Source organism: Schistocerca cancellata, chromosome 1 (assembly GCF_023864275.1).
Source record: "Schistocerca cancellata isolate TAMUIC-IGC-003103 chromosome 1, iqSchCanc2.1, whole genome shotgun sequence".
Classification (NCBI taxonomy): Eukaryota; Metazoa; Arthropoda; class Insecta; order Orthoptera; family Acrididae; genus Schistocerca; species Schistocerca cancellata.
Window position 1 is genome coordinate 593,697,766 of NC_064626.1, and position 11,943 is coordinate 593,709,708.

Below are 11,943 nucleotides of genomic sequence, written 5' to 3' on the forward strand. Positions count from 1 at the left end.
TAAATAATGGAACCCAGTGTGTTTCCCATGACAGTTCATTAGAGACAAGGGCATCATCAGGAGTGCCCCAGAGAAGTGTGATAGGACCACTGTTGTTCTCTCTATATATAAATGATTTGGCAGACAGTGTGGGCAGCAGTCTGTGGTTGTTTGTTGATGATACCATGGTGTACGATAGGGTGTTGAAGTTAAGGGCTGTAGGAAGATACAAGACGACTTAGACAAAATATCCAGTTGGTGTGATGAATTGCAGCTAGCCTAAACTATGAAAAAATGTAAGTTAATGTGGATGAGTAGGAAGATCAAACCTGTAATATTCAGATACAGTATTACTTGTGTCCTGCTTGACACAGTCAATTCATTTAAATATCTGTGTATAGCATTGCAAAGCAATATGAGATGGAATGAGCATGTGAGAACTGTGGTAGGGAAGGCAAATGGTTGACTTTGGTTTATTGGAAGAATTTTAGGAAAGAGTGGTTCACCTGTAAAGGAGACCATGTATAGTACACTGGTGCAATCTATTTTTGAGTACTGCTTGAGTTTGGGATCCATATCAAGTCTGACTGAAAGCAGACGTTGAAGCTTTTCATAGGTGGGTTGCTAGATTTGTTACCAGTGGGTGTGAACAATACGTAAGTGTTACGAAGATGCTTTTGGAACTCAAGTGGGAAACCCTGGAGGGAAGGCAACATTCTTTTTGAAAAACACTATTGAGAAAATTTAGAGAACCAGCATTTGAAGCTGCTGAACAATTCTACTGTTGCCAACATACACTGTGTGTAAGGACCAAGAAGATAGAAACAAGAAATTTGGCAGGTGTGAGGCATATAGACGGTCATTTTCCATTGCTCTATTTGCAAGTGGAACAGGAAAGGAAATGACTAATTTTTGTACAGGGTATGTTCCGCCATGCATTGTATGGTGGCTTGTGGAATATCTATGTAGATGTAAATTAATTAGTCTCTCATGTTGCATTCAATAAAGTAACTGAAAACTGTTATAAAGCATGTGCATGAACTGAGGATAATTTTTGCAAAACTTTGATTTTCTTTGTTATATACGAATTTATATACCTTAAAAAGAGAGGAATCAATTGTAACTGTTAAAATTTAACAAAACTTAACATATGCCATATTAAATATGTGTCAAATATTCAAAAGTTTTGTAAAACTTAAACATCTATTAAAAGAGGAATTTTCCAAAACTTAACTTCTATATGACATTCTGTTTTTCATCCATTTTAAAGCAAAATTTACTGTGCTTTTCTGTCTTCTAGATACTGTCAGCATACATTTTGATGGCCAGCAGAACCAGCCTTCCCAAAACTTTCTCCTGCGGTAAAATGTCACTCACAGCATATCTTGTTATATAATTGTAGAGTAATGGAGGTAAATGGAGAAAAACAAAATACTTGCCCTAATACATGGGTAGAAATGCACATGTCACATGGAGCCAATCAAATTTCTGCTGCTGTAAGACATGTTTTAATAAATTTGGAGAAGAAGAAGTGAAGAATCAAAGGCTGACATTAGGAATTTTCCCGTAGTCATGCAGTTCACAAAATAAAAAATCAGTGATGTTCCTTCAGTTTTGTGAAGGATCAAAAGTTTTGATGAAACTTCTGCATCTTTTTCCAATCAGGGACACAGTTACATGCCTCCTGACAGTGTATTCGGTGTAGTTACTGAGAAAACTTGGGATTATCACACTGTCTTCAGAGTACCATGAAGTGTCAAATCAACATGGTACTTGAGAGATTCTGGCAAGTTACAAGTATGAAATCCACAAGCAAAAAAAATCAATAAAAAAAGTTACCATTCAAAATAAGGAAGAAAGAGTCCTAATATATGATAAGTCTGGAAAAAATTATGTTGTGTGCAAATTAAAAAGCAGATATTATGGATCGCAAATCTTGCATGAACTGCAAAAAAAAGTCACCAACTTCAGAAAAATAGACAATGCTCCTTTAGTAAGATAGGAAAATAAAGTTTGTGCTTAGAAGACTGAAGATGCAAAAAAAACTACTCAAGTACTTTGACACCTCTTCAGATGAAGCAAAAATATTTTGTGCAGGAACTCCTCAAGGTTGCAGTAACAATGATGTTGATAACAATGAAGCTGAATATGACGATGAAGTAATTTATTAGAAGAATTATATAAATTAACTTGAAATTATTCACAAATAAATGATTATTGGTCATTTTAAAGTGTGGTGATACTGTAGTTGTTCTGTTCTGCAAAAAAATAAATCAATAAATAAAAATTTTAAAAAGTTTCTGTTTCATGTATTACTAAAGTTATTCAATAAAAAAAGTTGCCTGTTGCCTGGAGGGGGGAGGGGGGAGGCAATATATATTCTGGAAGGAGTTGTGTGTATGGAAGACAGAAGGGAGGAACTGGAAATATTTTAGCAGAGATTTAGGTCAAGGGACTGTGAGTGCACAGGACATGCTGGAGAAACAATTCCCACCTGTGTAGTTCAATGGTACTATTGTGGCTGTGTACAGCTGAATGAACCTTTGACTTTGTTGACCAGAAACTCCAAACCATTGTCCATAACCTCTCAGCCTACATTCCAGATTCAAGACATTGCTCACTTCCTTCACTGCCATTCCATAGTTCCTGACCCATTACTACCAGACTCCTTGTTGGTCACTGTGAATGAGATTTTTCTTATACACCAACTTCCCCAGTGCCCATGGTCTTGCAGCCATATAACATCTTTCCCAACATTCTCTTAATAGCAAAGACAGCACTTCTTCCCTAATCCTCCTAGTCAACCACATCCTAATCCACAATTATTTCACTTTTAAAGACCAAACCTATAAACAAAACTGTGGAACTGCCATGGGCACTTGCAAAGTACCATCCTATGCCAGTTATTGGACAGGCTATACAGAGGAATCCTACCTATCCAGTCAACACCTAAAACACCTTGTTTGGTTCAGATCTGTTGATGATATTTTCATAATCTTGACTTGTGGCAGGGAGAACCTTTGCTTCTTCCTCCATAATCTTAACATCTACTCCCAAATCCACTTCACTGGATTCTTCTTAACTTAATGAGCCACCTTCCTAGATGTTGATCTCCACCCGTCAGGTAGCTCCATAAACACGTCCGTTCATATCAAGTACACCAACTGCCAACTGTACCTCCACTTTGACAGCCATCACCTGTCTAAAGTCAAAAAGTCTCTCCCATACAGCCTTACACCCTTGGAAGCCACACCTGCAGTGGAGAGCAGGAGCTGTTCAGATATATCAATAAGTTTACCAAAACTGTTACTACCAGACAATATTCTATCCAGTCCATCCATAACAGGTCTCCCGTGCCATCTCCTCCTCTGACACCTGTAACCCTTTTATCCCACCCAGCCTACATAATGTCTTTGTCCAACCCTACTCCAATAGTGAACAAATCCAGCACCCCATGGCCCATTTCCCTGTGGTTGACCCAGGTGCAAGGCCTGTCCCACAAATCCACCCGTCACCTCCTGCTACAGTCCAGTCACAGGCATCTCCTATTCAATATGAGACAGGGTAGTGTGTGAGAGCAGCCATGTTATACATCAGCATTGACTGTACAGCATTTTAAGTGGGCTTGATAAATAACCTACTGTCTACTTGCATGATTGGCCACCATAAGTCTGTTGCAAACCTCACACTTAACCATCCAGTTGCCAAACATGCTGTGCATCCCAACACTAATGACTTCAATAGCTGCTTCACTATGCGGGTCATTTGAATACACCATTCCAGCACAAGATTCTCTGAACTACACAAATGGGAATTCTCTCTCCAGCATATCCTGCCTCTTGCAGTCCCCCCAGGCTTAAACCTCTGCTGATTTGTTTCCCACTCCCTAACCTTACCTTTTCCTTGTCTCTTCGGTGCACACCACTTCTTTCCCATCCAGATCAGGTACTCCATCCCCCCTTACCCCCTCTCTCTCCCTCCTTTTTTCCATCTCTCTCCCCCATTTTTCCACCCCTCTCCCTTACTTTCTTCCCTCAATGTCTCCCTCATCACTGCCACCTTACTCTCCTTTCCTCCTCCCTCTCTCTAGCTCTTATATGCTCACCCTCTGAACTCATTTAAATTGCTTGTCTATTCACCACAAGAAAGGGGGCAACAGCAGCCACTGTACAGATATAGTGTTTCTATTGAAATATTTACTGTAATGTTAGTTAAATGTCATAATTCTATATGATATGCCAAGACCAATACTATCACAACACTACAGCAGGCCACAAAAGGTTCATTTCTTTGTGCAGTGGATCCCTAAATGATAAGAGTCTCTGTATTTCTCCAATGGAAACCACACAAAATTCCAAAGATTTCCTTCTGATTTCATCAGTTCCAGAAGCAGTTAGCTCTTTTAGCAAATTTTGTGCTCAGCTCTAAATACTCTTCACTAAAGGGGAGAAATTTTAAAAAACAACATGGATTATGTATTTCAGTTTCTTGCAGTGCTCTTATTGACAAACTCTTCTGCCTGATTTCTTTAAGAATTTTCTTTAGGAAATGAATGAAAATCACCATTGAAACTATTGAGAAAATTAAGAGCAACAAGAGGTAAACTCTGGAGTAAAGATTATTTCTAAATCACACTCCAAAAGCCACTTAATGGTGTACTGTATTGAGGGTACTTCTGGTACCACTAACTGATCCCCACTACCCTGTTTCACTCTGTGACTGGTGCTTAGGCAGAATGATTGATGGTATACCTCTGTTTTAGCTCTAATTTTTTTAATTTTCTCATTGTGGTCATGTTGTAAGATGTATGTGGGAGGAATAACGTTGTCTGACTACCTGGAAAGTGTTCTCTCAAAATTGTAGTAGAAAAGCTCACCATGATGCATAACATCTCTCTTGTAACATCTGTCACTGGAATTTGTCAAGCATCTCTACAATGCTCTCACACCAACTAAACAACCACATGATGAAACATGCCACTCCCCCTGGATCTTCTCTATCTTTTCTACCAGTCCTACCTGGTAAGGCTCTGAGCACTATGGGACTTAACATCTATGGTCATCAGTCCCCTCTACCTGGTAAGGATCAAATATTGATGAACAATACTGAAGAATGCTTTATAAGCCACTTCCTTCATGGATGAGCTACATTTCTCTAAGATTCTTCCTATGAATCTCAGTCTGACATCTGCTTATTGGTTTTATGTTGTAGGATTGCTGGATCCAATGATGTACACTATACTACATGTAATAAGCACTATTTTATTGGACCAAAGCACCCACAAAAGAGCCTGAAAAACAAAGATGTTATACGGAACTTGGTTGATAGTCACTACATTAGCCGCCCCCCCCCCCCCCCCCCCGCCAGTTTGTGGAGCACAAACACAAATATGAGGGCATACATGTAAAGGAATCACCCACCGGGGGGGGGGGGGGGGGCAGTGTTTAAACAGAAACAGTACATTACATTAGTACATAAAGTCTTCAAGCCAGCGAGGGTGGTGGATGATCCTTCCCAACCAGGCAAATCCTCATACAACTGTGGAGGGATCTGGGGAGGGAGCAGTGGATTGTGAGGAGTGAGGGTAGTGAACCTGAATGCCTGTAGCAGTATGAAGGACTTTCACCACTGATGGGTCAGTACCAACAGGCAAGGGGACAGATTGGAGAAGGTGAATGTGAGTCAAGTTGTCATTGGGGAAGCTGGCTCATTCATAGAATACAAACACTTTATCATGAAGCACAACAAAAAACACTTTTGAACTGCAAATGAAATCAGTGTTGACATTAACTACCACTTCCATAGATGGGGTGACAGAATCTCCAAACGAATCAGCGTTGGTGACATCACGGATTCCGAGTCTGGCCCCCTGATATGTCACTAAATCCTAACAGCGGAGAGGTGAGGAGGGGGGGTGGGGGCTGCCTGTAGGAGGGGAACTCATTAATTACATGCATCACTCTGTAGAGTGATGTCACAAACACTTGTAGCATTTTCACATGACTGCGAGTAGGTAACGTCACATGTGCGGGGATGGTTGTCACTCACCCGTGGACCATCAGTAGATACCTCGTATGAGGCAGATTTAGCAGGAGGTGGGGTATCAAGCAGTTCTCCTAGTTAAGGCTTGACTAGCTCTGCTAGGAGTGTGAGGGGTTCTCTGTATAGTACTTCCACTAGAGATGTGCCAAGGTCATCTTTGTATGTGGCCCAAACACTTAACATTACCCATGTAGGGCATCAGCCCGCTCGCTTCTGTGGCACATCAGTGAAGCTTTAAGCGTTTGGTGCCAGTGTTCAACAAGCCCATTGCTCTGGGAATGGTATGCTGTTGTCCTAAATCATTTCATACCGCTCAGTTCACAAAATTGCCAGAAGAGGGCAGATTCGAACTGGCGCCTATGGTCGGTGGTGATAGAAGCTAGGCAGCCAAAGTGCGAGATCCATATTAATAAAGGGGCTCGGGCCAACACATCAGCTGTGATAGCAGCAAGGGGAATTACCTCTACCCAGTGGGTAAACCTATCAATGGTGGATAGTATGTAAAGAAAGGGGCCCGAGTGTGGTAGGGACTCGACAATATTAATGTGTATATGTTGAAATCTTCGTTTTGTCACATCGATCGTACCCGGGAGGGGGGGGGGGGGGGGGGGGGCTGTTCATGATTGTCCTACTTTTGAACACTGACTAGCCACACACACTTGCACCCAACTGTGACATTGTTTTATCATCCCAGATCAAACAGAAAGTTTAGATACCAGACGTGCGGTGGTGCGTATGCCAGGGTGTGTTAAGTCATGAATACTATTAAAAATGTCCCGGCGGAGAGGTGCAAGAATCATCAGATGTATGAGTCCTGTTGAAATGTTGCACGAGATGGTTGACAAGAACCCAGGAAGTGTCTGTAACTCTAGTTTGAGTCCTGTTTCAGCATCAGAGTGCAATGTGATGAGTTCAGTACCATCTGTTCGAAATTTAGGGAGTTCTCTGAGGTACAGTTGCGAAGATAATACCAACACACAAGATAAAAAATCAGCAACGGCATTGGCTGCCCCCCTGACATAATGTAGGTCATTTTTAAACTGGCATATGAGGTCCATATGATGAAAACGTCTTGGGGATGAGTCCTTGCCTGGGTTGCGGATAGCATAACCAGAGGTTTGTGGTCAGTAAATACCACAAGATGGCGACCTTCGATATTGTTCTGGAAATATTTGATAGCAGCATAAACAGCAAATAGATCTCAGTCAAAGCTCAACCATTTATGTTGGGAAGCAGACAGTTTGTGGGAAAAAAATCTGAGCGGCTGTACAACAGAACCCATGGATTGCTGAAGTACCGCCCCCACTGCTGTATCACTCATGACAGTAGTAAGCGAAACGGGAACATCAGGGATGGGATGAGCAAGTGTAATGGCTATCTGTAAGGCTGACTTGAGTTTATCAAATGCATGTCGCATATCTGGAGTCCACTTGACCGCCCGAGACCCTGAAATGTTCTTGCCTACGAAAGTGTCCGTCAGTGGTGCCTCTATGTTGGCAATTTGGGGAACGTGTTTGTGGTAGTAATTTACAGTTGCTAGGAAGCGGCAGAGGCCCTGAAAGTCTTTGGGCAAAGGCACTGTACTAATAACTTCAATCTGTTTGGGTAGGGGGGGCAGATGCCACCGGCAGAAACCACGTGACCCAGAAAAGTGATGCTAGTGCAGCAGAGTTGTGACCTAGCACTGTTCACCATGACAACGTTTGCTTGTAATAGTTGTAACACTCAATTTAAGTGGAGTTCATGTTCCTCCAGTCAGGAAGAGAAAATTAACAAGTCATCCAGGTATGCATACGCAAAGTCCAGTTTTCCAACCAACGAGTCAATGAACCATTTCCACGTCTGTGCGGCATTTTTAAGGCCGAATGGCATAAACAGATACTCGAACAATCTGAATGGGGTGATGATGGCGGTTTTTTCTATGTCCTCAGGTGCCATTGGCAGTTGGTGGTATGCTCTGTGACAGACACTTACACTGAAAATCTGTGCCCTGTGCAGTTGGGATGAATGGGTGATGACCAACTACTAGAAGAAGGGCGAACAGTCTTAATGTCTAAAGGTTCCTGAATAATGGGTTTTTTCCAGGCTTAAACACCTAGCCGTTGCATGCACCGGTGGACCTTCTGTGGTATTGATTCTGTGAACAGTACCATTGCTGATCGCAAACACTGATGGGGATGATGGACCCGCACACAATGAATGCACACACTTGTGTGTCCCCGGCTGGCGGATCAGCAGCAGTGGCAGTGATCCAATGGTAGTCCTTGTCGTGGAGCTCAGTGGGGTACTCAGCGGGGTCATAAACGCAGCTTCTGTTCGGCAGTAGAAAAGTCTCACGGTGTTGGCGGCGGGTGAGAGGAGGCAGTGCAAGGGCTGGGGGCATGGCTGTGTGTGACAGCTGGGCAACCTACTTATGAGCATCCATGCTTGGCTTGTTCAGTGTCGATGTGTAAGTGGAGGGCTTCATTGTTGCCCTGAAGCTTGTTGTTGTGTGATTTAAGAGAGAGCACATATATAGTATACAGATGTGGGGTTGGTACTGTAGTGAAATGGGGACTGATGGCCACTAGGTTTTGATACATTGCTTGAGGTAAAGACCACTATGTGGGATTAGCAGCTGACTTTGTAACTTATATAAAATGTACATGTCCTAATAACAATATAAGGAACAAGATGTAAATGTAATTAAAATTCAATAGCTGAAGTCAATACAGCTCATCCTATAGTTGAATTGACAGGAATTTAACAAAAATAACCAACATAAGAATCTTCTGACATTATATATCCAAGTGGTATAATTTTATGTAATAATTTATTGCACTGATACTTTACAATTTATTGCCTACCTTAGCCACTGTCTCAAAATATTTTTATTTTTAATACATGACTACTTAACAAATGAAATTATAAAGATCATCTCCAAAATGCAGCACTATGGGCCACAACTGAGGTTGAACTGTTGTTGTTGTTGTTGTTGTTGTGGTCTTCAGTCCAGACACTGGTTTGATGCAGCTCCCCATGATACTCTATCCTGTGCAAGATTCTTCATCTCCAAGTAACTACTGCAACCTATATCCTTCTGAATCTGCTTGGTGTATTCATCTCTTGATCTCCCTCTATGATTTTTGCCCTCCACACTGCCCTCCAATACTAAATTGGTCCTCCAATACTAAATTGGTGATCCCTTGATTCCTGAGAACATATGTCCTACCAACGATCCCTTCTTCTAGTCAAGTTGTGACACAAATTTCTCTTCTCTCCAATTCTGTTCAGTACCTCCTCATTAGTTACATGATCTACCTATCTAATCTTCAGCATTCTTCTCTAGCACCATATTTCGAAAGCTTCTATTCTCTTCTTGTCTAAACTATTTATCGTCCATGTTTCAGTTCCATAAATGGCTACACTCCATACAAATACTTTCAGAAAAGACTTCCCGACACTTAAATCTATACTCAGTGTTAACAAATTTCTCTTCTTCACAAACACTTTCCTTGCCATTGCCAATCTACATTTTATATCCTCTCTACTTCAACCATCTTCAGTTATTTTGCTTCACAAACAGCAAAACTCATTTACTTCTTTAAGTGTCTCTTTTCCTAATCTAATCACCTCAGCATCACCTGAATTAATTAGACTACATTACATTATCCTAGTTTTGCTTTTGTTGGTGTTCATCTTATATCCTCCTTTCAAGACACTGTCCATTTCGTCAATTGCTCTTCCAGGTCCTTTGCTGTCTCTGACAGAATTACAATGTCATGAGCAAACCTCAAAGTTTTTATTTGTTATCCACAGATATGAATTCCTACTCAAAATTTTTCTTTTGTTTCCATTGCTGCTTGCTCAATATAGAGATTGAATAGCATTGGGGATAGGCTACAACCCTGTCTAACATCCTTCTCAACCACTGCCTCTCTTTCATGTCTCTCGATTCTTGTAACTGCCATCTGGTTTCTGTAAAAATTGTAAATAACCTTTTGCTTCCTGTAGTTGATCCCTGCCACCTTCAGAATTTGAATGAGAGTATTCCAATAAACATTGTCAAAAGCCTTCTCTAAGTCTATAAATGCTAGAAACGTAGGTTTGCCTTTCATTAATCTGTCTTCTAAGATAATTTGTAAGGTCAGTATTGCCTCACGTGTTCCAAAATTTCTACAGAATCCAAGCTGATGTTCCCCGAGGTTGGCTTCTACCAGTTTTTCCATTTGTCTGTAAAGAATTTGTGTCAGTATTTTGCAGCCATGACTTAATGACTTATTAAACTGATAGTTCAGTAATTTTCACACCTGTCAACACCTGATTTCTTTGGGATTGGAATTATTATATTCTTCTTGAAGTCTGAGGGTATTTCACCTGTCTCATACATATTGCTCACCAGATGGTAGAGTTTTGTCAGGGCTGGCTTTCCCAAGGCTATCAGTAATTCTAATGGAATGTTGTTTACTCCTGGAGCCTTGTTGAACTAACATCAGACAATTCTTCCATCATTGTGATGGTAATGGTAAAAAATATATATATATATATATATATATTATACCATTATTAAACTGAAAAGAATGTAAAATGTGTGACAATGTGCATGATAAAAGAATGGCATTTTAAAATATATTATTCTACATGTCTTGATAACAAACTATTGTTTAAGAAGCTTTACTCATATGCAACATTATGTACCATAATGAAGGTGGAAAGGGTGTCAGGCAAGCTTTATGGTACTAGGTAACAACAATGGATTCAGTTCATTAAAATGAGAAAGTATAAAATGTGTAACAATGTGAGTAATTTAAAGAGATCATAAAAGAAAAAATAATAATGACTGCATTTATCTCTATGGCTTGTTGCATACCAAGTGCATAAATAACAGTCCAATACTTAGTTTCTCGGAATTTGCCATAATCTTATAGATTCGATGTACAATTGCTTGACATCCACTTACAGAAATCTATGTATTTGTAACTAACTTTGTACCATATTCTTTCTCATGGTTGGCATTACCATCCTTATCAGAAAAACCTTACATAATCAGGCTTTATGCAATCTCTCAAATGCGTCTTGTGATATTTAGTCAAAATAGTTGTCCACGTGTAGGTGATAGCATTGCTCAAAGTCAAAGTTCAAATCAGTAGAAGATGGAAACTCCTGTAACTTAATTATCTTCCTTATATTTAAGATAATTCTCATTTATTGTTCAGGCCCAGTTGTATATTTTGAATTGTATGACATGTTTCAGTTACTCAGGATCATGTTTAGATCCAAAACAAAGCAAAACTAAACATGTTCTCTCTAATATTTTACAGCAAGTGGAAAAAAGAATTGTACATAAATGTAGAATTTAACTAAGTAGTTGCATCAGCAACCCATCTTGTCTGTTCATAACCTCATATCAGAGTACTGTGTTTTACAGCTGTGGTCATTGTTTTAGATTGGTATCTTATGGAGGTTGGGGAGAGGAAGGGAGGGGGGAGGGGAAAATGGAGTGAGAGTGATTGGGGAAGGGGAAAGGAAACAAGATGACATGTTTTAACAAGAGGGGTGTTGTTAAAATTATAGAAGGTATAATTATTTAAAAATTCTTATCAAAATACTAATAGCATAAAACCAATGGATATGTAAAATGTAAACAGCATAAAATAGTAAAGTTATGCTATGGAGCAGGGGGGGGGGGGGGGGGGGGCTGAGAGCAGGCAAAGGGGGAAGGGAGGGGGAGGATGAGGAGTGGCAGAGATAGTGTGATTTTAACAAGAGAGGGCCTTATACTAAAAAGTCAGTTATTTAAAAAATCTTCTGCCAATATACCAGAAGCAGAGACCAATGTATGTGTTAACTGTATAAGGAGATAAAATAGCAGATTATAAAAGTAGAAATAAAGCAGCTAAAACTGAATTAGTGTCTCATGATATTAAAAGTATGCAACTTGGA

At 40.3% G+C, this 11,943-nt stretch overlaps 1 protein-coding gene across 1 annotated transcript in view; it reads left to right on the top strand.

Annotated features, from left to right (window-relative positions):
• Positions 1-1,438, top strand: part of LOC126088565 (protein sneaky) — a 371,958-nt gene extending 370,520 nt beyond the window's left edge. Inside the window, exon 16 of the mRNA XM_049906792.1 lies at positions 1,280-1,438. The gene's annotated coding sequence lies outside the window, so the exon portion shown is untranslated. The remainder of the gene's footprint in view (positions 1-1,279) is intronic.
• The last annotated feature ends 10,505 nt before the right edge of the window (positions 1,439-11,943 follow it).